Below are 24,080 nucleotides of genomic sequence, written 5' to 3' on the forward strand. Positions count from 1 at the left end.
CATGGCTCTAAACATGCCTACGTTTCCGCATGCGCCATTGTGGTCGGTGCTATGTTGAACGATGAGTTCATATCCAGGGAAGTGTACACGTTGCCGCTTGGAGATTGCACCGCACAATTGGCAGAGCTTCGTGCTCATTTACTAGCGTTGGAGTACGCAGATCCTAGTGTTACTACTCTTATTGTAAGTGATTCTTTCTACTGTGTCCAGTCTTACAATGAAAACTTGTTCTTTTGGATTCAGAATGACTTTCGTGATTCCAAGGGTAGCACAATAAAACATAAATTGATCTGGGTTCGAGTGGCAGAGCTTAAGGCTTCGTTGCCGCTCGTTTTTGTAATTCATACTCTTGGCCATCAGCGTGTGGGAGTCCACGCTGTCGGTAACTCGCTTGCTGATGAAGAAGCGAAATCAGCAGTGTCTACATACTTAGTTGCAGCAGTTACACGGTCCAAAAGTAAGATTGATAGTGACATCTTGGCAGCTGTTGCTGCCACTGAGAAGGGAGGTAAACATCCTTCGGGGTTCCCTTCGAAGTACACATACCACTTAAGTCCCGAAAAGGTTCCTTTTGTGAAAATGCCTGATGTTGGTGAACGTTTGATTCCCAACGCGGATCGCAGGGCAGACTTGATTACTGCGGCTCATGAAGGTGTGGCGTCTGCGCATGCGGGCGTCGCAGCCACTGTAACTCAATTACAACAACGTTTCTGGTGGCGGGGACTGTACAAACAGACGTGTGATTATGTCCTTCTTTGTGACATATGTCAGCAGATTAAACCTTCGACTGCTGCGCGTCCGCCACAGACTCAGTTGTACATTTCTAATAAACCACTAGGTTGTGTTTATTTAGATCACTGCGGTCCTTTTTCCTCTGATACTGCGTATAAGTACATCTTAGTTGCGGTTGATTCATGCACACGCTTTGTGTGGGTCTGGCCCCATCGCAGCGCTGATTCACGGACTGTCATTAGAGATTTGCGCATCTTTGTAGGGATTTTTGCCTGTGGTACCTTCCATTCGGATCAGGGTCCGGCTTTCGCCTCTAAGGCGTATAAGGATGCCATGCATTCGATGGGGGTCCAATTCAAGTTTTCGTCTCCCTACAGACCTGAGGGTAACAGTGTAGTGGAACGAATGAACCGTGATTTAAAGCAATCTTTGACAGCTCGAGTTATAGGCACTGGCAGAAACTGGCTAGCCCACCTCTATGGCGTGCAGCGTGCTCTTAATAATCTCCCTAGAAGGTCTCTGGGTGGGCGGACCCCATACGAAATGCTCTTTGGCATCAAGATGTACGTCCCTGACCTTGACGGTCTAGACTGTGTGGTTCGCGCCACTTCCTTTGACGCAGATGAACATTGCAATGTTTTACAGAATCTACAAAAGACCAGAGACGGTCTTGCAAAGGAACATTTGCCCTCCACGTCGGATGTTGCGTTGCAGATCCCGGTAGTCGGCTGGCTACCACAAGTTGGAGAACTGGTTCGAGAGAAGATCGATAACAAGAAAGAATTTGGTCCGTCCTATCGAGCTCCGGTTCCAGTCCTTGGAGTGAAGGGCACGAGAACAGTCATTTTACCACCGCTTCCTGGTCGTAAGGAAAACAGGTTTATTTCAATTGACAATGTCAAGATACACAGAGTGGCCGATTCTTCTTAGTATGACACCAGCAGTTTCCTGTCCTTCCATTGTGAGAAATTCAGTTGGGCCCACTGCTTTTAATCATGAATCAGAAGTGGCCATTGAATTACCTGCGATTTCCAGTCCTTTATTGAGTACTTTGCCAGGTGCGGATCAAAATGAAATAGACTATGCATATCCCACTGATTTGTCCATGCCTGACCTGCAAGCACGTTTAGCCACGGAATCCAGATTTTCATTTGACTCTGTTTCCCTTGCCTCGAAGAAACCCTCTCGTTTTGCAGTTTATGCTACCTTATCCAAAAACATTTTTTGATTCCCCCTTGGACATATATCTGGCTGGTGCTTTTTTCGATATATCTTTTTATGTCAATTGGTTTTGTGTTTTATTTTTTCCGATTGGTAAATGGACACTATGTCGAGGAAAGAACATGCATTCGCCATCTCAATGGAACTTTGGCTCCCCTTTCCTCATCACATTCTGCACACTGACATTCTGCACACTGACTGAAAAGAGACTTGACATTTGTTAACCCCTTCGGGGCTAATGACGAGCTGGGCTCGTCATCGCGCTTACCTGTCCTGCGCGGATGACAAGGCCAGCTCGTCATCAGCCCCACCCTCGGGGGAAGCGCTGGCGCTCCCCCCGAGGCTCTCTGATCGTCGTTGTTTTGCTGGGGGCGGCAGTGGAAGAGCCTCCGCTGCCGCCCCCGCCCCCCCCATGGTAATCCCTGATGACGTCAGCGCGCACAGCGCGCGCTGACATCATCAGGGATTCCCAGCGCTCGGGAAGCCATTTGCTTCCTGCGCGCTGGGAAAGAAGGTAGGTTTCTCGAGGCTGGCGGGGGTTTGGGGGCAGCGAAGAGGCATCAGGGGAGAGGAAAGAGATTTTCCTTTCCCCTGATGTCTCTTTGCAGGGCATTTCTGCCTCACGATCGCGCACAGCGTCGCGATTGTGCGGCGGAAATGCCCCCACTAGACACCAGGGATATACTTTTAGTTTTTAGGAAGTGACCCCTTGGGCAAGGGTCGCTTCCAGGCTGGCTGGCAATATGTTTTCGTTTTTCTGCCCCCCCTGGGGGGAAATCGGCCCGTTTTTTCGGCCGTTTTGCCCCCAGGGGGGGCAGAAATTCCCCACTAGCACCAGTGATATAGATTTTTACAAAGATGGCGGCCATTGATTTTGTTTACGTTTTTCTGTCCCCCCTGGGGGCAAATCGGCCCGTTTTTTTTGCCGTTTTGCCCCCAGGGGGGACAGAAAATGCCCACTAGACACCAGGGATGTAATTTTAGTTTTTAGGAAGCAACCCCTTGGGCAAGGGTCGCTTCCAGGTGGGGTCTGAGTATGTTTTCGTTTTTCTGCCCCCCCTGGGGGGAAATCGGCCCGTTTTTCGGCCGTTTTGCCCCCAGGGGGGGCAGAAATTACCCACTAGAACCAGGGATTTTTGTTGGGGCAATGTGTTTGTTTTGGGAAGCGACCCCTTGGGTAAGGGTCGCTTCCAGGTGGACATGATTGTGTTTTTGTTTTTCTGTCCACCCTGGGGGCAAATCGGCCTGTTTTTTTTGCCGTTTTGCCCCCAGGGGGGGCGGAAAATGCCCACTAACACAAAGTTTTTAGGAAGCGACCCCTTGGGCATGTTTGCTGGTGGTGTGTGTGGGGAGTGGTACTTGGCTGGATGGTGTGCGTGGAGCGGTGCTTGGCTGGCGGTGTGTGTGGAGTGGTACTTGGCTGTCGGTGTGCGCTGAGTGGTGTTTGGCTGGCGGTGTGCGTGGAGGGGTACTTGGCTATCTATGCACGGAGTGGTGCTTGGCTGGCGGTGTGTGTGGAGTGGCGCTTGGCTGGTGGTGTGTGTAGAGTGGTACTTGGCTGTCTGTGCACGGAGTGGTGCTTGGCTGGCGGTGTGTGTGGAGTGGCGCTTGGCTGGTGGTGTGCATGGAGTGCTACTTTGCTGTCTGTGCACGGAGTGCTGCTTGGCTGGTGGTGTGTGTGGAGTGGCGCTTGGCTGGTGGTGTGCGTGGAGTGCTACTTTGCTGTCTGTGCACGGAGTGCTGCTTGGCTGGTGGTGTGTGTGGAGTGGCGCTTGGCTGGTGGTGTGCGTGGAGTGCCACTTTGCTGTCTGTGCACGGAGTGCTGCTTGGCTGGCGGTGTGTGTGGAGTGGCGCTTGGCTGGTGGTGTGCGTGGAGTGCTACTTTGCTGTCTGTGCACGGAGTGCTGCTTGGCTGGCGGTGTGTGTGGAGTGGCGCTTGGCTGGTGGTGTGCGTGGAGTGCTACTTTGCTGTCTGTGCACGGAGTGCTGCTTGGCTGGCGGTGTGTGTGGAGTGGCGCTTGGCTGGCGGTGTGTGTGGAGTGGCGCTTGGCTGGATGGTGCTTGGCTGGCGGTGAGTGGTGCTTGGCTGGTGGTGCTTGTGGAGTGGCGCTTGGCAGGTGGTGTGCGTGGAGTGCTACTTTGCTGTCTGTGCACGGAGTGGTGCTTGGCTGGCGGTGTGTGTGGAGTGGCGCTTGGCTGTTAGTGTGCGTGGAGTGCTACTTTGCTGTCTGTGCACGGAGTGCTGCTTGGCTGGCGGTGTGTGTGGAGTGGCACTTGGCTGGTGGTGTGCGTGGAGTGCTACTTTGCTGTCTGTGCACGGAGTGCTGCTTGGCTGGCGGTGTGTGTGGAGTGGCGCTTGGCTGGTGGTGTGCGTGGAGTGCTACTTTGCTGTCTGTGCACGGAGTGCTGCTTGGCTGGCGGTGTGTGTGGAGTGGCGCTTGGCTGGTGGTGTGCGTGGAGTGCTACTTTGCTGTCTGTGCACGGAGTGGTGCTTGGCTGGCGGTGTGTGTGGAGTGGCGCTTGGCTGTTAGTGTGCGTGGAGTGCTACTTTGCTGTCTGTGCACGGAGTGCTGCTTGGCTGGCGGTGTGTGTGGAGTGGCGCTTGGCTGGTGGTGTGCATGGAGTGCTACTTTGCTGTCTGTGCACGGAGTGCTGCTTGGCTGGCGGTGTGTGTGGAGTGGCGCTTGGCTGGTGGTGTGCGTGGAGTGCTACTTTGCTGTCTGTGCACGGAGTGCTGCTTGGCTGGCGGTGTGTGTGGAGTGGCGCTTGGCTGGTGGTGTGCGTGGAGTGCTACTTTGCTGTCTGTGCACGGAGTGCTGCTTGGCTGGCGGTGTGTGTGGAGTGGCGCTTGGCTGGTGGTGTGCGTGGAGTGCTACTTTGCTGTCTGCACGGAGTGCTGCTTGGCTGGCGGTGTGTGTGGAGTGCTGCTTGGCTGGCGGTGTGTGTGGAGTGGCGCTTGGCTGGTGGTGTGCGTGGAGTGCTACTTTGCTGTCTGTGCACGGAGTGCTGCTTGGCTGGCGGTGTGTGTGGAGTGGCGCTTGGCTGGTGGTGTGCGTGGAGTGCTACTTTGCTGTCTGTGCACGGAGTGCTGCTTGGCTGGAGGTGTGTGTTGAGTGGCGCTTGGCTGGTGGTGTGCGTGGAGTGCTGCTCGGCTGGAGGTGTGTGTTGAGTGGCGCTTGGCTGGTGGTGTGCGTGGAGTGCTACTTTGCTGTCTGTGCACGGAGTGCTGCTTGGCTGGCGGTGTGTGTGGAGTGGCGCTTGGCTGGTGGTGTGCTGGAGTGCTACTTTGCTGTCTGTGCACGGAGTGCTGCTTGGCTGGCGGTGTGTGTGGAGTGGTGTTTGGCTGGCGGTGTGTGGGGAGTGGTGTTTGGCTGGCGGTGTGTGGGGAGTGGTACTTGGCTGGATGGTGTGCGTGGAGTGGTACTTGGCTGTCGGTGTGCGCTGAGTGGGGTTTGGCTGGCGGTGTGCATGGTCTGGTGCTTGGATGGTGGTGTGGGTGGACTGGAACTCTGCTGGCGGTGTGTGAGTAGTTACTTTCTGTTGGTCACTACACACACTGCTAGTTGAGTGACACTCTACGCAGTCCATCATTTTCTGTAGTTGCTATGTCAGATATGTGGGCGTGTGAAAGTGATGGGCGGCTGGCGGTGTGAATGTTTTGTATGTGTCACACGTACAAAAGGTGTATGAATGTCCTTACTGCCCCTGTGTGATATGGGTACTGGTAGTAGCAAAAGACTGACTGGCACCAAAGTGGTCAGGCACTTTACAAAAATTCAAAAAATTATCCAGTGTCTTGATGTTAAACCTCATCTAATCTCATTTGGTCTAAGCCCTAATTGATGGCCCATCTGGCCGAATTTTAATTTGGGGGGCAAATTTGTGTGTTGTTTTTTTAATTGTTATATTGTTTGTGAAATGTGGTAGTAATTGTTTTTTCTTCTCTATTTTTGTCTTGTTCCAGGCTTTTGCTGTTTGGATTGTTGTAGGTTGCGTGTCTGTTTGCAGCTTGTGTAGTTGCTTGTGCTTGGTAAGTGAATGTATTTTGTACTACTTCTCCTTGATGTTTGTCTTTTTGAAAAAGGTTGTACTTCTAGCAGTTTGTGTGGCTCTGTGTTTTATTTTTCAGCATTAGTGTTTGATGTGCACTTTGTTTTCTAATGTCATTTCTTTTTTTCTTTCTAGTGGGATTTCATTTCTTTTCGCTGTGTCTCAACAGAGTAGGTGCTGGTGAGTGTAGCTATATTTTGTAAGAGTGAAATTGTTTTGGATTGTATTTATCTTTTAGTGAAAGCCTTACCTTGTTTACTTCTTACTTTGCACAGTGTAGGTTGTTGTTCACTTGTGTGTGCAGTCTTCTTGCTTTGTAAGGATAATGGCTAGTCGCAGGATTACTGCTCAGCAGGTTCTTGGTTTGCTTTTTGAGTCTTCCTCGGACCATGGTTCAGAGTCTGAGTCCGATTCGGACTCCCAGGAAGCGGCAGAAGATTCAGGCAGTGAGTTTTCTCTTCGCATGGAATCATCATCATCGGATGATGACTCTTCTTCTAGTGCTGATGAAGGGCCTATGGTACAGGAGGACATTGTGTTGCCGGTAGTGGGCCAAGAGGCACCTGTGCTGCTGCCTAGGGCCGCAAGGTTTCCTTTCTTTTTACGTCGGCAAGAGGCATGTGGGCTGGAGCCTGCACCCAAAAGGCTTCACATTGCTGTGGTGCGCAAAGGGGCATCTGGTGCTTTTCGTCTTCCTGCTCGTGTAGTGCAGCAAGAGGCATCTGGGGCTGTTAGGCTTCCCATTGGTGTAGAGCGGCAAGAGGCATCTGGGCCTGCTGGGTTTCCCGGTGGTGTAGTGCAGCAAGAAGCATCTCAGGCTGCTGGGCTTCCCGTTGGTGTAGTGCAGGAAGAGCCCTCTGGGGATGCTACGTCTTCTGTTGGTGTTGTGCAGCCAGAAGTATCTGTGGCTGTTAGGCTTCCCGTTGGAGAACAGCAGCAAGATGTTTCGGTGCTGCAGGCTGGGGTGGCTGCTCCCCCCGTTGATAGGGATGGCCTCTGGGTTCCCCCTGGCTTGGTGCAGCCGGCATTGCCAGAGTTCACTGGTGTTCCTGGGTGTAGAGTGAATACAGAGAATTTTCTGCCAATTAATTTTTTTCAGTTGTTTTTTGACGATGTGTTTTTGCAAGAGATTGTTGAGCAAACCAATTTATATGCAGAACAATATTTGAGGGCCAACAGTGCCAGCCTTAAGCCCTATTGTAGAGCAATCCGGTGGACTCCCACCAATGTTGAAGAGATGAAGAAGTTTCTGGGATTAACTTTTTTGATGGGCTTGATAAGGAAGTCATCAATTACTTCATATTGGTCCACTAGTCCCTTGATGGTAACAGCTGTATTTCCAGCAGTCATAAGTCGTGATCGGTATACGCTTCTTCTTCGGATGATGCATTTTGCTGATAATAGTTTAGCGTTGTCACGCGATCACCCTGATTGTGACCGTTTGTTTAAAATTCGGCCTGTCCTTGATCACTTTGTTGATCGTTTTTCTGAGATTTTTGTCCCTGGTAAAGAAATTGCAGTGGATGAGTCTTTGGTGTTGTTCAAGGGCCGCTTGGTTTTTAGGCAATACATTCCTAGTAAGAGGTCACGCTATGGAATCAAACTGTATATGCTGTGTGACAGTGAGACTGGATATGTCTACAATTTCAGGGTGTACACTGGTAAGGAGTCCCGCATTAACCCTCCTGGTTGTCCTTCTACTTTTGGAGTAACTGAGAAAATTGTGTGGGAACTAGGTAGAGGATTATTTAACAAAGGCCATCATTTATATGTAGATAACTTCTACACTGGTGTGCAGTTGTTCAAGGAGTTGGCCAAAGTGGGCACTGTTGCTTGTGGCACAATGCGCAGTAACCGTAAAGGTTTCCCAAAGGAACTTGTTTGCAAAAGGCTTGTGCGGGGACAGTCTACGGCATTGCGATGTGGGGAGCTTTTAGCTGTGAAGTATTCAGACAAGAGAGATGTGTACATGCTGACTACTATCCACGATGAAAGTACTGTACCTGTGCCTGTTTGGGGTCAGGGTGCTGAAGTGCGCAAACCTGTGTGCATTGTAGCTTACAATAAGTTCATGGGTGGTGTTGACAGAGTAGATCAGAGGTTGGAACCTTATGCTGCTCTTCGAAAGGCTTACGTTTGGTACAAGAAGTTGGCTATCCATCTGTTCCACTTGGCATCATTTAATGCTTTCGTTGTGTACCAGAAGTCTTGTCCTGGGACGAAGATGACTTTTCTTAAGTTTCAGGAGTCTATAATAGGCAGCCTTGTACTTGTGCAGCAGGCAAGTGTTCCTAGATTTGGAGTGGTGGAGGAAGTGGCTAGATTGCAAGATCGCCACTTTCCTGAATCTATTCCTTCCACTACTGCTAGAGACTTTCCGACTAGAAGATGCAGAGTCTGTTGGCGAAGAGGCGTTCGGAAGGAGTCTCGTATATACTGTCCTGACTGTCCTTCTAAGCCTGCATTGTGTATGTCAGCTTGTTTTAAATCGTACCACACGCAAAAGAACTATTGGGAGTTTGATTGAGCTGTAAAGTGAATTGCTTGGTCTGCATTCTGTAAAACATTTTTAGTTTGTTTCAAGGAATGGCATTAGTGCAAAGTTTTTATTTTAAGAATTTGTGTTACCTGATTTGTAGGTATTTCCATTTGTTTAGTGTTATTTTCAAAAAAAGAATTCTAAATGTGTTTGTGGTTTGTGCCGGCTGGTGCTTGGCTGGCGGTGTGTGTGGAGTGGCGCTTGGCTGGTGGTGTTCGTGGAGTGGTACTTGGCTGTCTGTGCATGGAGTGGTGCTTGGCTGGAGGTGTGTGTGGAGTGGTGCTTGGCTGGCGGTGTGTGTGGAGTGGTGCTTGGCTGGCGGTGTGTGTGGAGTGGTGCTTGGCTGGCGGTGTGTGTGGAGTGGTGCTTGGCTGGCGGTGTGTCTGGAGTGCTGCTTTGCTGTCTGTGCACGGAGTGCTGCTTTGCTGGCGGTGTGTGTGGAGTGGCGCTTGGCTGGTGGTGTTCGTGGAGTGGTACTTGGCTGTCTGTGCATGGAGTGGTGCTTGGCTGGCGGTGTGTGTGGAGTGGTGCTTGGCTGGCGGTGTGTGTGGAGTGGTGCTTGGCTGGCGGTGTGTGTGGAGTGGTGCTTTGCTGGCGGTGTGTGTGGAGTGGCGCTTGGCTGGTGGTGTTCGTGGAGTGGTGCTTGGCTGTCTGTGCATGGAGTGGTGCTTGGCTGGCGGTGTGCATGGAGTGGTGCTTGGCTGGCGGTGTGTGTGGAGTGCTGCTTGGCTGGCGGTGTGTGTGGAGTGGTGCTTGGCTGGCAGTGTGTGTGGAATGGTGCTTGGCTGGCAGTGTGTGTGGAGTGGCGCTTGGCTGGTGGTGTTTGTGGAGTGGTACTTGGCTGGAGGGTGTGCGTGGAGCGGTGTTTAGCTGTCTGTGCACAGAGTGGTGCTTGGCTGGCGGTGTGCGTGGAGAGGCGCTTGGCTGGTGGTGTGCGCTGAGTGTTTGGCTGGCGGTGTGCATGGTCTGGTGCTTGGCTGGTGGTGTGGGTGGACTGGCGCTCGGCTGGCGGTGTGTGAGTAGTTACTTTCTGTTGGTCACTGCACACACTGCTTGTTGAGTGACACTCCACGCAGTCCATCAATTTGTGTAGTTCCAGTGTCAGAAATGTGGGCGTGTGAAAGTGATGGGCCCTTGAATGGCGCTGTTTGCTGGTGTGAGTGTTGAAATGTGATGGGTCCGCGGCTGGCGTTGTGAATGTTTTGAATGTGTCACACGTACGAAAGGTGTATGAATGGCCTGTAAAGAGGTTGGTGCCTTGACGTGGCTTTACAGCTCACGAGCTGTGAGTCAGTGGTTCAGTTTATCATACTTGCAATTATACACAGTGTATTTCATTTTTGTGAAATTACTTGCGCATACAATTGTATGTACTGAATCATCACTCACCCTCGTGCCAAATCCAACCAGTATGTGTGTGTGCTTGCGGATTAGATGGGTGTGCAGTAATAATTGTTTTTTTTTCTCTTTCTGCATTAGGGTGTACCTTGTCCCTTATTGTGATTGTTGTAATGTGTTGCTTTTATTCCAGATGGTGTCAGTGGTCTTGTTTGTATCAGGTATGAAAGGTGCGTGAATGGCCTGTAAAACGGTTGGTGCCTTGTCGTGGCTTTACAGCTCACGAGTTGCGAGTCACTGGTTCGGTTTTTATGCATTTATTTATTGACAGAGCATTTCATTTTTTTGAAATATCTTGTTAATAAAATTTTATATACTGAACCATCACTCGCCCTCGTGCCAAATCCAACCTGTATGTGTGTGTCTTTGAGGAATAGATAGCCGTGCTTGAATGTTTGACTTTTGAGTAACTCTGTTAAGGTGAGGTACCCTTTTACTCGGGAGAACAAGGGGAACGCTGGGTGGTAGGACATTTTTGCCGGCACGGCGATCCCACGGCAAAATTTTTGGAAAAGTGCTATTTTTACCTAATTAAGGTTTGCAAGGAGTTCTGGGTAGGAAAACATTGGGGGACCCATGCATGCCATACCTCCCTGGACTCCCCCGGGTGTCTACTTTTCAGAAATGTGTGGGTTTGGTAGGTTTCCCTAGATGGCTGTCTCGCACGGGGCCAGAAACCCAGGTAACCCCTCTTGCAAAAGCTGGAGAATTCATGTCCACCAGCTTTTGCAAGAGGGGTTACCCGGGTTTTTGGCCCCGTGCGAGACAGCCATCTAGGGAAACCTACCAAACCCACACATTTCTGAAAAGTAGACACCCGGGGGCTTCCAAGGAGGTATGGCTTGCGTGGATCCTCCAACGTTCCTTTACCCAGAATCCCTTGCAAACCTCATTTTTTGCTTGGAAAAAATCAGTTTTTTCACACGTTTTAGTGTGGGCAAGCGTGGCATCACTGGGCTCACACAAATTACCTCCCACCCAGCGTTCCCCAAGGTCTCCCGATAAAAATGGTACCTCATTTGCGTGGTTAGGCATAGCGGCTGCTTTAGGAAAAGGCCCAATTCATACTGTGGAGACGAAAACATTACCTTTAGCCAAATAATCTTATTTTTTGAGGGGGTTACCTGAGCTTTTGGCCCGGGGCTTGGCAGGCATCTTTGGAAACTACCAAACCCAAACAGTTCTGAGAACTAGACACCCGGGGGAGTCCAGGGTGGTATGGCATGCGTGGGTCCCCCAATGTTTTGCTACCCAGAAACCCCTGCAAACCTGAAATTTTGGTCCAAAAACCCACTTTTCCATACTTTTTTGGGTGGGATCTCGCTGCCGGAACATATGTCCTACCACCCAGCGTTTCCCTTGTTCTCCCGAGTAAAATGATACCTCACTTGTGTGGGTGGGCCAAAGGCAAGTGACTTAGGCTGGGGTGCTTAATTTGTAAAACGTAAATGTGAGTAAAAACTACTTTTTTCAAAATTCATTTTTGGGGTGTTCTTCTTTGGGGCACCCACACAAGTGAGGTATCCTTTTACTCGGGAGAACAAGGGGAACGCAGGGTGGTACGACTTTTTTGCCGGCACGGCGATCCCACGCCAAAAAGTTTGGAAAAGGGCAATTTTTACCTAATTTTAAGGTTTGCAGAGAGTTCTGGGTAGGAAAACATTGGGGGACCCATGCATGCCATACCTCCCTGGACTCCCCCAGGTGTCTAGTTTTCAGAACTGTTTGGGTTTGCTACTTTGCAAAGAATACCACCGAGCCCCGGGCCACAAATTCAGATCCCCCCCCCAAAATCAAGGTAGTTTTGCAATAAGGTAATGTAAATTCACCACCGTACGATTTGAACCGTTTCCTGTTGCAGCCACTATGTCTATCCACGCAAGTGAGGTACCGTTTTTTTCGGGAGACCTGGGGGCACGCTGGGTGAGTGGAAATTTGTTGCTCCACACAGATTCCAGAACTTTCCACCACAGAAATGTGAGGAAAATGTGTTTTTTTGGTCAAATTTTTATGTTTGTAAGGGATTCTGGGTAACAAAACCTGGGGGTAGGCAGACGAGTCACCCCATCCTGAATTCCCCTGGGTGTCTAGTTTTCCAAAATGTATAGGTTTGCTAGGTTTCCCTAGGTGCTGGTAGAGCTACGGCGCAAAAACAAAAGGTAGTCTTTTTGTCCGAATCGTGCTAAATTTCACTGGGAAATTGAGGTGCGACCATGCTGCGTTTTGCGCTGTTTCATGTCGCAGCCACTATGCCTACCCACGCAAGTGAGGTACCATTTTTTTCGGGAGACCTGGGGGCACGCTGGGTGGGTGGAAATTTGTTGATCCACGCAGATTCCAGAACTTTCCACCACAGAAATGTGAGAAAAATGTGTTTTTTTGGTCAAATTTTTATGTTTGTAAGGGATTCTGGGTAACAAAACCTGGGGGTAGGCAGACAAGTCACCCCATCCTGAATTGCCCTGGGTGTCTAGTTTTCAGAAATGTATAGGTTTGCTAGGTTTCCCTAGGTGCTGGCAGAGCTACGGCGCAAAAACAAAAGGTAGTCTTTTTGTCCGAATCGTGCTAAATTTCACTGGGAAATTGAGGTGCGACCATGCTGCGTTTTGCGCTGTTTCATGTCGCAGCCACTATGCCTACCCACGCAAGTGAGGTACCATTTTTTTCGGGAGACCTGTGGGCACGCTGGGTGGGTGGAAATTTGTTGCTCCACGCAGATTCCAGAACTTTCCACCACAGAAATGTGAGGAAAATGTGTTTTTTTGGTCAAATTTTTATGTTTGTAAGGGATTCTGGGTAACAAAACCTGGGGGTAGGCAGACGAGTCACCCCATCCTGAATTTCCCTGGGTGTCTAGTTTTCAGAAATGTATAGGTTTGCTAGGTTTCCCTAGGTGCTGGCAGAGCTACGGCGCAAAAACAAAAGGTAGTCTTTTTGTCCGAATCGTGCTAAATTTCACTGGGAAATTGAGGTGCGACCATGCTGCGTTTTGCGCTGTTTCATGTCGCAGCCACTATGCCTACCCACGCAAGTGAGGTACCATTTTTTTCGGGAGACCTGGGGGCACGCTGGGTGAGTGGAAATTTGTTGATCCACGCAGATTCCAGAACTTTCCACCACAGAAATGTGAGAAAAATGTGTTTTTTTGGTCAAATTTTTATGTTTGTAAGGGATTCTGGGTAACAAAACCTGGGGGTAGGCAGACGAGTCACCCCATCCTGAATTTCCCTGGGTGTCTAGTTTTAAAAAATGTATAGGTTTGCTAGGTTTCCTTAGGTGCTGGCAGAGCTACGGCGCAAAAACAAAAGGTAGTCTTTTTGTCCGAATCGTGCAAAATTTCACTGGGAAATTGAGGTGCGACCATGCTGCGTTTTGCGCTGTTTCATGTCGCAGCCACTATGCCTACCCACGCAAGTGAGGTACCATTTTTTTCGGGAGACCTGGGGGCACGCTGGGTGGGTGGAAATTTGTTGATCCACGCAGATTCCAGAACTTTCCACCACAGAAATGTGAGGAAAATGTGTTTTTATGGTCAACTTTTTATGTTTGTAAGGGATTCTGGGTAACAAAACCTGGGGGTAGGCAGACGAGTCACCCCATCCTGAATTGCCCTGGGTGTCTAGTTTTCAGAAATGTATAGGTTTGCTAGGTTTCCCTAGGTGCTGGCAGAGCTACGGCGCAAAAACAAAAGGTAGTCTTTTTGTCCGAATCGTGCAAAATTTCACTGGGAAATTGAGGTGCGACCATGCTGCGTTTTGCGCTGTTTCATGTCGCAGCCACTATGCCTACCCATGCAAGTGAGGTACCATTTTTTTCGGGAGACCTGGGGGCACGCTGGGTGGGTGGAAATTTGTTGATCCACGCAGATTCCAGAACTTTCCACCACAGAAATGTGAGGAAAATGTGTTTTTTTGGTCAAATTTTTTTGTTTGAAAGGGATTCTGGGTAACAAAACCTGGGGATAGGCAGACGAGTCACCCCATCCTGAATTGCCCTGTGTGTCTAGTTTTCAGAAATGTATAGGTTTGCTAGGTTTCCCTAGGTGCTGGCAGAGCTACGGCGCAAAAACAAAAGGTAGTCTTTTTGTCCGAATCGTGCTAAATTTCACTGGGAAATTGAGGTGCGACCATGCTGCGTTTTGCGCTGTTTCATGTCGCAGCCACTATGCGTACCCACGCAAGTGAGGTACCATTTTTTTCGGGAGACCTGGGGGCACGCTGGGTGGGTGGAAATTTGTTGATCCACGCAGATTCCAGAACTTTCCACCACAGAAATGTGAGGAAAATGTGTTTTTTTGGTTAAATTTTTTTGTTTGAAAGGGATTCTGGGTAACAAAACCTGGGGGTAGGCAGACGAGTCACCCCATCCTGAATTGCCCTGGGTGTCTAGTTTTCAGAAATGTATAGGTTTGCTAGGTTTCCCTAGGTGCTGGCAGAGCTACGTCGCAAAAACAAAAGGTAGTCTTTTTGTCCGAATCGTGCTAAATTTCACTGGGAAATTGAGGTGCGACCATGCTGCGTTTTGCGCTGTTTCATGTCGCAGCCACTATGCCTACCCACGCAAGTGAGGTACCATTTTTTTCGGTAGACCTGGGGGCACGCTGGGTGGGTGGAAATTTGTTGATCCACGCAGATTCCAGAACTTTCCACCACAGAAATGTGAGGAAAATGTGTTTTTTTGGTCAAATTTTTATGTTTGTAAGGGATTCTGGGTAACAAAACCTGGGGGTAGGCAGACGAGTCACCCCATCCTGAATTGCCCTGGGTGTCTAGTTTTCAGAAATGTATAGGTTTGCTAGGTTTCCCTAGGTGCTGGCAGAGCTACGGCGTAAAAACAAAAGGTAGTCTTTTTGTCCGAATCGTGCTAAATTTCACTGGGAAATTGAGGTGCGACCATGCTGCGTTTTGCGCTGTTTCATGTCGCAGCCACTATGCCTACCCACGCAAGTGAGGTACCATTTTTTTCGGGAGACCTGGGGGCACACTGGGTGCATGGAAATTTGTTGATCCACGCAGATTCCAGAACTTTCCACCACAGAAATGTGAGGAAAATGTGTTTTGTTGGTAACATTTTTTTGTTTGAAAGGGATTCTGGGTAACAAAACCCGGGGGTAGGCAGACGAGTCACCCCATCCTGAATTGCCCTGGGTGTCTAGTTTTCAGAAATGTATAGGTTTGCTAGGTTTCCCTAGGTGCTGGCAGAGCTACGGCACAAAAACAAAAGGTAGTCTTTTTGTCCGAATCATGCAAAATTTCACTGGGAAATTGAGGTGCGACCATGCTGCGTTTTGCGCTGTTTCATGTCGCAGCCACTATGCCTACCCACGCAAGTGAGGTACCATTTTTTTCGGGAGACCTGGGGGCACACTGGGTGGATGGAAATTTGTTGATCCACGCAGATTCCAGAACTTTCCACCACAGAAATGTGAGGAAAATGTGTTTTTTTGGTTAAATTTTTTTGTTTGAAAGGGATTCTGGGTAACAAAACCTGGGGGTAGGCAGACGAGTCACCCCATCCTGAATTGCCCTGGCTGTCTAGTTTTCAGAAATGTATAGGTTTGCTAGGTTTCCCTAGGTGCTGGCAGAGCTACGGCGCAAAAACAAAAGGTAGTCTTTTTGTCCGAATCGTGCTAAATTTCACTGGGAAATTGAGGTGCGACCATGCTGCGTTTTGCGCTGTTTCATGTCGCAGCCACTATGCCTACCCACGCAAGTGAGGTACCATTTTTTTCGGGAGACCTGGGGGCACACTGGATGGATGGAAATTTGTTGATCCACGCAGATTCCAGAACTTTCCACCACAGAAATGTGAGGAAAATGTGTTTTTTTGGTCAAATTTTTTTGTTTGAAAGGGATTCTGGGTAACAAAACCTGGGGGTAGGCAGACGAGTCACCCCATCCTGAATTGCCCTGGCTGTCTAGTTTTCAGAAATGTATAGGTTTGCTAGGTTTCCCTAGGTGCTGGCAGAGCTACGGCGCAAAAACAAAAGGTAGTCTTTTTGTCCAAATCGTGCAAAATTTCACTGGGAAATTGAGGTGCGACCATGCTGCGTTTTGCGCTGTTTCATGTCGCAGCCACTATGCCTACCCACGCAAGTGGGGTACCATTTTTTTCGGGAGACCTGGGGGCAAGCTGGGTGGGTGGAAATTTGTTGATCCACGCAGATTCCAGAACTTTCCCCCACAGAAATGTGAGGAAAATGTGTTTTTTTGGTCAAATGTTTTTGTTTGAAAGGGATTCTGGGTAACAAAACCTGGGGGTAGGCAGACGAGTCACCCCATCCTGAATTGCCCTGGTTGTCTAGTTTTCAAAAATGTATAGGGTTGCTAGGTTTCCCTAGGTGCTGGCAGAGCTACGGCGCAAAAACAAAAGGTAGTCTTTTTGTCCGAATCGTGCTAAATTTCACTGGGAAATTCAGATGCGACCATGTTGCGTTTTGCGCGGTTTCATGTCGCAGCCACTATGCCTACCCACGCAAGTGAGGTACCATTTTTTTCGGGAGACCTAGGGGCACGCTGGGTGGGTGGAAATTTGTTGATCCACGCAGATTCCAGAACTTTCCACCACAGAAATGTGAGGAAAATGTGTTTTTTTGGTCAAATATTTATGTTTGCAAGGGATTCTGGGTAACAAAACCTGGGGGTAGGCAGACGAGTCACCCCATCCTGAATTGCCCTGGGTGTCTAGTTTTCAAAAATGTATAGGTTTGCTAGGTTTCCCTAGGTGCTGGTTGAGCTACGGCTCAAAAACAAAAGGTAGTCTCTTTGTCCAAAGAGCTTAAGATTTCACTGGGAAATTGAGGAGCGACCACGTTGCATTTTGTGCCGTTTCCCGTCGTAGGCACAAGGCCGACCCACACAAGTGAGGTACCATTTTTTTCGGGAGACCTGGGGGCACGCTGGGTGGGTGGAAATTTGTTGATCCACGCAGATTCCAGAACTTTCCACCACAGAAATGTGAGGAAAATGTGTTTTTTTTGTCAAAATCTGAGCTTTGCAAGGGATTCTGGGTAACAAAACCTGGTGGTAGGCAGTCGAGTCATCCCATCCTGAATTCCCCTGGGTGTCTACTTTTCAAAAATGTATAGGTTTGCTAGGTTTCCCTAGGTGCCGGAAGAACTAGGGTGCAAAAACTACAGGTAGGCACTTTGCCAAAAAAGGGTCAATTTGTAACTGCAAAATTTAGGTGTGAGCACGTTGCATTTTGCGCCGTTTCCTGTCGCAGGCACAAGGCCGACCCACACAAGTGAGGCACCGTTTTTATCGGGACACTTGGGGTAATTCAGATTTGTAAATCAACTGTTATTACCAATTGAGCTTTCTTGCATTTCTCCCTTTGAATGAAAGATATTGTGTAGAAAAAAATACTTTATAAAAAATGACCAATAATTCTCATGCTAGTATGAGTATTCCCAACTTTGAAAATGTGCAATTATATACTGTTTCTGAACTCTATAATTTGTACCCAATTCATACATACATAGGTGTCTTTCATGCAGATTATTCCATGTGTACATTTTCCAAGACAAAGTGCACTATACCCAGTAAATGAAAAAATACCATTGCAAGTTGCTGCTCAGTTTTTGGATCTGGGTTCGTCGGGTTCTTGGTGAAACTACAAGTCCCATATATCCCCACAACCAGGAAGGTCTAACGGATGTAACGGTATATTGCTTTCCAAGAGCTGTCAAAATTAGAGAAAGTTATAGGTGAAAACGTTGAGACAAAAGGCCGTTGTTTTCAACAAATTTTCAAATATTCCAATATCTAACTGTTAGTTTCTATAACGAAACCTTCCTGGATTTAGACAAATGACCCCTTTCTGAATTCAGAATTTTGTCTATTTTTCGGAAATGTAAAGCTTTCCAGGATCCATTATTGCTTTCAAACTCATTTCTACCATTAACTGGAAGGAGGTGGAAAGCTCTAAAAATAGCAAAAATAGGCTATGTCCCAGAAAAATGCCAAAACTGAGTGAAAAATTTCGGTTCCCTGACAAAACACTGTCATTCCCTAAAAGCTGAGAAAATGGAGAATTCAGCCCCACAAACCCTTTTTTGATACCATATTCAGGGAAAAAGCCAGAGGCTTTCATTTGCAGCCCGTTTTTCCCATTTTTCTGAAAAAAACAAAAAAAACACTATATTTTGGTTAATTTCTGGGACCCCTCCAAGGGAATCCACAAACCCTGGGCGCCTTTAGAATCCCCATGATGTTGGAAGAAAAGGACGCAAATTTGGCGCGGATCCCTTATGTGGTCAAAAAGTTACAAGGGCCTAAGCGCGCACTACCCCAAAACACCAAAAAAAGCCTTAGCACAGGAGGGGGAAAAGGCCTAGCAGCGAAGGGGTTAACATCACTGCTTGGCCTGTCCTTGATGGGATCGTGTGGGATGCCGTTCGATTTCAAATTCATGGCCCTACGGAAGTTGTTAACGTCCCTAACGTGTTAATGTCCCTAACGTGCTTAGAGTTAATATGGGGGATGTGGTGAAACAGAACATACGTTCTGATGATTGGGATGTTCAGGCCGTAGAGTCTTTATTTTCTGATTTGAAATATTATGCTGCCTTTGATGCTGAAAATTTATATTTAGAATCTGCTAATTATGGTGATTTATTTTGCTTTCAACATTTTGGCAATCACTTCTTACATAAGACAACATCCAGAAGGAATACTGTGAATTATACACAATGAGAGCATTGCCCAGCTCCTTTACGAGGCAGTTCAAGTACTTTTTTGAAAAAGTACACATATTTTACTGACTTCAATCAGTCTAATCCCGAGTCCTTTTATTTTAAAATGACGCAGAAGCCTATGTCCAAGGTTAGACTTACCGATACCAAACTATTGTATTCGAAGTCCTTTCTAGATCAGCTGGCTATTGGCGGTTATGAAGTCTGGAAGGAAATAATTGACCTAAAATCAGTTTGGGGTTCTAAGGACTGGCAGGTACAAGGCGCTGAGGCTTTGCACCGTGCATGTTTCATCCCTAATCAGATTTTGTTTTTGAATTCTACTATTTCACAGACGACATTCGTTGGATTGGCTACTGCTAAAAAACTAAATTCTTCCTTTAACATCTCCAGTATAGACCCAAAAGGTTGGCTGGTGTGGCACAGGAGTGCTGATTCTTGCCAGCGCCGTTTTCTGGGTTTGTCCGACGGCTTTACTCAGGTTAAACCTGATTCACGTTTTGAGACTGAGCATTCGGTCACAACTTACTCTGTGGGTAAGTTATGTCAAACCTGGCTGAAACATTCCAAATTATCTGCAGTTAAGTTACATCTTGCAAAACTGAGTGATGATGTAGATTTAAATGATTTCATAAAAGGCCCAGCTAGTGGTAGGTCAAAAAGATGGATATATGCTGTATACTATGAAATTTGGAAAACGTCGCAGATTGAAGCTGCGACACGACTTAGGGCTATAGATCAAGCAAATCTAGAGAAAGTCCTTGCCGTGGTGGACAATAGTATTAACATGCTTTCTTCACGCATTTACACTTTAGATAACATTGTGTCTTCTGTTGTGGATATTGTGCATGATGAAGTGTCTGTGTTATACCATGGTCAGAATCAATTACGTTCTATCATGCAATTTGCATGGACCCTGCAAACGCTTAAAAATGGCAAAGTGCCATGGGGCTACATGAACGTTTCCTCTCTCTTTGCACCCTTTAATTTGACTGACAAACAACGCTTGCTTTCTATGCGAGATGCTTCTTTTTCTATGTTGCATATTGAGAAATTAGAGTCCTTGCCTTTTTCTGTGGCAGAAGCCTCAGCTGCAACGTGGCTTATCCACGGTCTGATAACATTACCTTTTGCTTTGTATAAATTTACTAACTGTATGAAATATGTTGCCATAGGTCGCTATGAGCCTTTAGGTAGTGGTTTTCTCCATGAAGTATGGTCACTTCCTTTCACTTATAGATGTTTAAAGGACGGCCAGGAAGTTTATCTAAATGGGGAAGAATGTACAAAAACTCCAGATCATTCATTAATGTGTAGACACATACAATTACATGGTTCTTGCAACCAGGACCGACCAAACTTGGCCTGTGTTTTGAAGGGCTCTCCTGTACCAGCAATCATCCCGACTTTTACTTTGTTGGGGAACGGGAGTTATTTACTTTTGAATAATGAAGATTGTTGCGGGTTAATTAAAGGTGTAGCTTATGTGGTAACAGTAAGTGAACGTGTAGTTTGCTGCAGAAATGTCCTGTACCCACCCACACATGAAAATAGGGAGGTTTCCATTTGGCCACGCATACCAACCTTGAAGGCAGAGTTCAACGGCATGACTAGACTGAGGGCTCTATTGTCCCAGAAAGAAGTGGCCTTGAGTTCGGCTCGAGAAACTTTTGTGCTTCACATAGCTAACACCAGGACCGAGGTTCAGGCCCTTTTAAATACTGATTTACCGTTGCATTTCGGCGAGATGATACATTCTATCTTTAACGCGTCCTCGACATCTGGACTAGCACATTTTTTTAAAACAGTTAGCAGCGGCCTTGGGACTTCATTTGAAAAAATATTTGGAGTAATCCCTAGTTTCTTTCATTCCATTTTCTCGAGTCTCTTTGGTGGATTCCCGGTTTTACTGGCACTAGCGGCAGGCGTCCTAGTTGTTCTCTGCTTCCTTAAATATGGATGCCCCACATGTGGAAGAAGTAGCCCAGCCTCTGCTGCCGCTGTTGCGCAACCGAATGCTTGAATATTTTGGCACGCTGCCGCTTGCGATTTTAAGCACGGCATATGGATTATCGTTTCGATTTTCCTACTTCACCTGTGTCCAGCCTGTGTTTCACTGCCTGAGCTGTGATTTTGATTGGGCCATTGATTTGTGTCTCTGCGGACCGGTTTCTCCTGGCGTCGATTTTAATCAGCTGATGAGTCCTATCACTACTCACGAGTTGGTTTGTTCTGACGAAAGGATTATGGCCATAGCAGCGGTGCATGGACTAATGGGTCCCTGGGATATATTCACGGCAGCGCAGGATTTATTGGAACTGAGCTTTCTGGAGAACCCACCGAGTTGTCCTCTGATGGTAATAGAGACTCCGATACTTAGGGAACACGTTTGTTCTTTTCCACTTTTGAATTGGATGGCTGAACTGTTTTCTGATGAAGACGGTGATTTCATGCTGGAGGCTGTTGCTGCATATTTTGCTTATACGGTCTTGTCCTAAATACTTTTCCATAATTTCTTTCCGGATATTTGACTTTCAGCTTGCATTTTTTGCGCTTTTTCGTACATCGATCAATTTCCCAGTCCTATTGACTTGAGCGAATTTTTGAAAGTTTTTACTGTACATTCATGGCTCACAGTTCCTGAACTCTGCTTTCATGAAGTTGCCCTTATCTTATCTTATCTTATCCGTCGTCGGATCATGGGGGGGTGTCATATAGCTACTGTATATCTTTATAATGTGTTAAGTTAGCATAGGCTCATTAAATGTTTAAACGCCATTTTTCCTTTTGCTGCTTCTGCACACGACACTTAATTGTTGATTTAGCTTTCAACCTAGTAGTTCGTTGTGGTTTACATGAGAATAATATGTTATTACTCTGATATCAACTTTGCTTAATAAACTATGTCTGCACATAGAGTGCTGAAGCCTCAGGAACAACACGATACAGAATTGTTATGAGGTCTGATCTTCGCGCCTTTATAGACATAACATAAGTGCAGCTTCTGCCAACTTTGGGCTGAGGCGGGTTTGTATATTGCTTTGCTGGAGGCACAAAGACACTTGATGCTGTTCGCATGCAGAGAGAGCTGGTGTATGCTGATGTGATCCCTTCATTCTAGGACACTGAGGTATGGGCCCGCCCTAATTCAACCCAAAGAGACCTTCTTAGCTATTAATATAATATGCGAGTTAGGGAGGTTGAGAAATAAGTGTTGTTAACCCTTATTAATTTACAGCATGGTAACATGCTGTCACCGTTCGCTTTCTATGGACTAGTAACTATGCTTGTAGCTTTATTGTTGATAATATGTTTACTTGTATTATCTAAGATACTGCGCCTGAGAAGACGGCATTAGTAAATAAACATTTCAAATGCTCACGTGTTCTTCTTTACTCCATGTTCTGGTTTGTAATGATTGTATAACGAAAGAGTGCTCATGTGTTCCACGTAACCTGAGGTTGGTGAGTTCATGTTCTGGTTTGTCTAAACATTGGGAGTAGGTTATGACCAATGAGACACTGTAGCTAGCTCGGTAAGGGGTTTGTTGGGTACTAAGGTGAGTTTTGGGTCACCCTAATTTGCTGAGGTTCCAATCCTCTGTGCACAGTTCTGTGGGAGAACAGAAACCCTGCTACAGCAGACCAGGTGTGCTGGGTCGGGCAGGGACTCCTGGTACTTTGAGTCCCTGCCGGCGTTCAGCGCTCGCTCTCTCTCCTTTCCGATTGCCCCCAAAGACTCCCACTGCAACAGGAGCACAGGTAAGGACTCTGTCCTCGCAGCGGCACCCGCGGAGCGGGTGCGGCAAGTCGTGGGCTCAAAACCAATTCGCCTTCCTCCCACAGCGGTTAGCAGGGCTCTCCTAGTTCCTCACAGCAGTGCGGCTCTACAAATTTCCCTCTGCTCACCACTGGTTTCATTACACCCCATGTGAAGACATTGACAGTGGATGGTGACAACGGAGGCTTGTGTTTCATCTGCCCATATTCTGATATGCACATTATGTTGCATGTGGCACCACTGTCTAGTACAAATCTCGTTGTGTGACTTCCAACCTCAATGTCCACTGTCACTGTCTTCTTTATTGTTGTTTGTCCATGAGCTAGATCTGTTCGGGCATGCTATCTTGTGCTGGGACTTCTGACATTAGGTATCGTCTTCCATTATCTCATGTGCGATTGCACCTTCAGAGTCAGCTGTTTCCATGTGCCATGTGTATCTGCTTGAACTGTCCACCCATGCAGACATTCTCAAAGTGGTTTTATCGGTTGCATTTCCCAAATTTGTGTACCTTGGCAGAGCAGGCACCAACATGCAAGAACCCTAGTTCACAGCGATAGCGTGTCCTATCTTGCTTCTGCTTCAGTGGTGGTGTTTTGTCATGTCTTTGTCATGTGTGCTACTGTTCCCAGCCTAGTGATTAGCTACTCCTTCATTGCACTCCTCTATTTTCCATCTGATGTGGCGCTGGCCTCTGTGCATGCCATTGTTAGTATTTTGTCGAGAGTGTATGGCTCCTTTAGTATTCTTGTGCAAAATGCATGTGACTGGCAACCCTCAATGATTTGCAGCTGTAATGCTGCCTTATTGTCAAATTGATAGAATTTGCAGTATGTGACCAGTTTGTGTAACCTGGTCTTGAAAATGTCAAGGGGCTCTTCTGCTGGTTGGCATGCTGTGTTAAATGTGTAGGCTTCGAAGACTACGTTCCTCTGGGGGTCGAAACTGTCAGTGAGACACTTTATTAGGTCACTGTAAGTTGTGATGCCTATAGCAGTAACATTATGAACAGATTTTCAACCTCATCACCAACAAAGTTTAAAATAAGATTACTATTTTGTTCATCTGTGTTATTTTTGCATGTGGGTGCGCATGTAGAGTTAAAATTGTCTGATCCATTTTTCTAAACGAGCACCTTTCGCCTTAGAGTCAAAGAGGTTGAAGGGCAGTGATCGGTGGAAAATTGCACTTGTAGTTGTGCTTTCATTTCATTCCTATGTCATTGTGGTGGTTGCACCGATCTGTTCCTCATTACTGACTTGCTGGTGGACCTTTAATTTTTTGCTAGTTGGTTGCTTTGTGCTTAAAGATAATTGTGCCTGACTTAGTAAAGGCCATTGGTGCTTCCTTTGTGCTGATTGGCTCCCTTACCAGACTATAAAATGGCAGCTGAGATTTTGCGAGATCGAGACTGGGTCTTTTTTAGGTGTGCCTGACTCCAAAATGGCCATTAGGGCTTGCTTAGTTTCTTTTGGCTGCTGCACATGACCTTAAAATGGCAGCCAGACAGCCAAAGTCTCAGAGATTTTAGTTTGCAATTGAAATTGTCACGGGAGTCTCGGATGTTTGTGTAGACGGCCAGCTGCAGCCACAGGAGTGTACCACACTTGCAAGTAGGAGATGAAGAGATGGTTTGAAAGTCAGGGGAGTCTAATCTCAGACTAAT

This window comes from Lissotriton helveticus, chromosome 1_1 (assembly GCF_964261635.1).
Source record: "Lissotriton helveticus chromosome 1_1, aLisHel1.1, whole genome shotgun sequence".
Classification (NCBI taxonomy): Eukaryota; Metazoa; Chordata; class Amphibia; order Caudata; family Salamandridae; genus Lissotriton; species Lissotriton helveticus.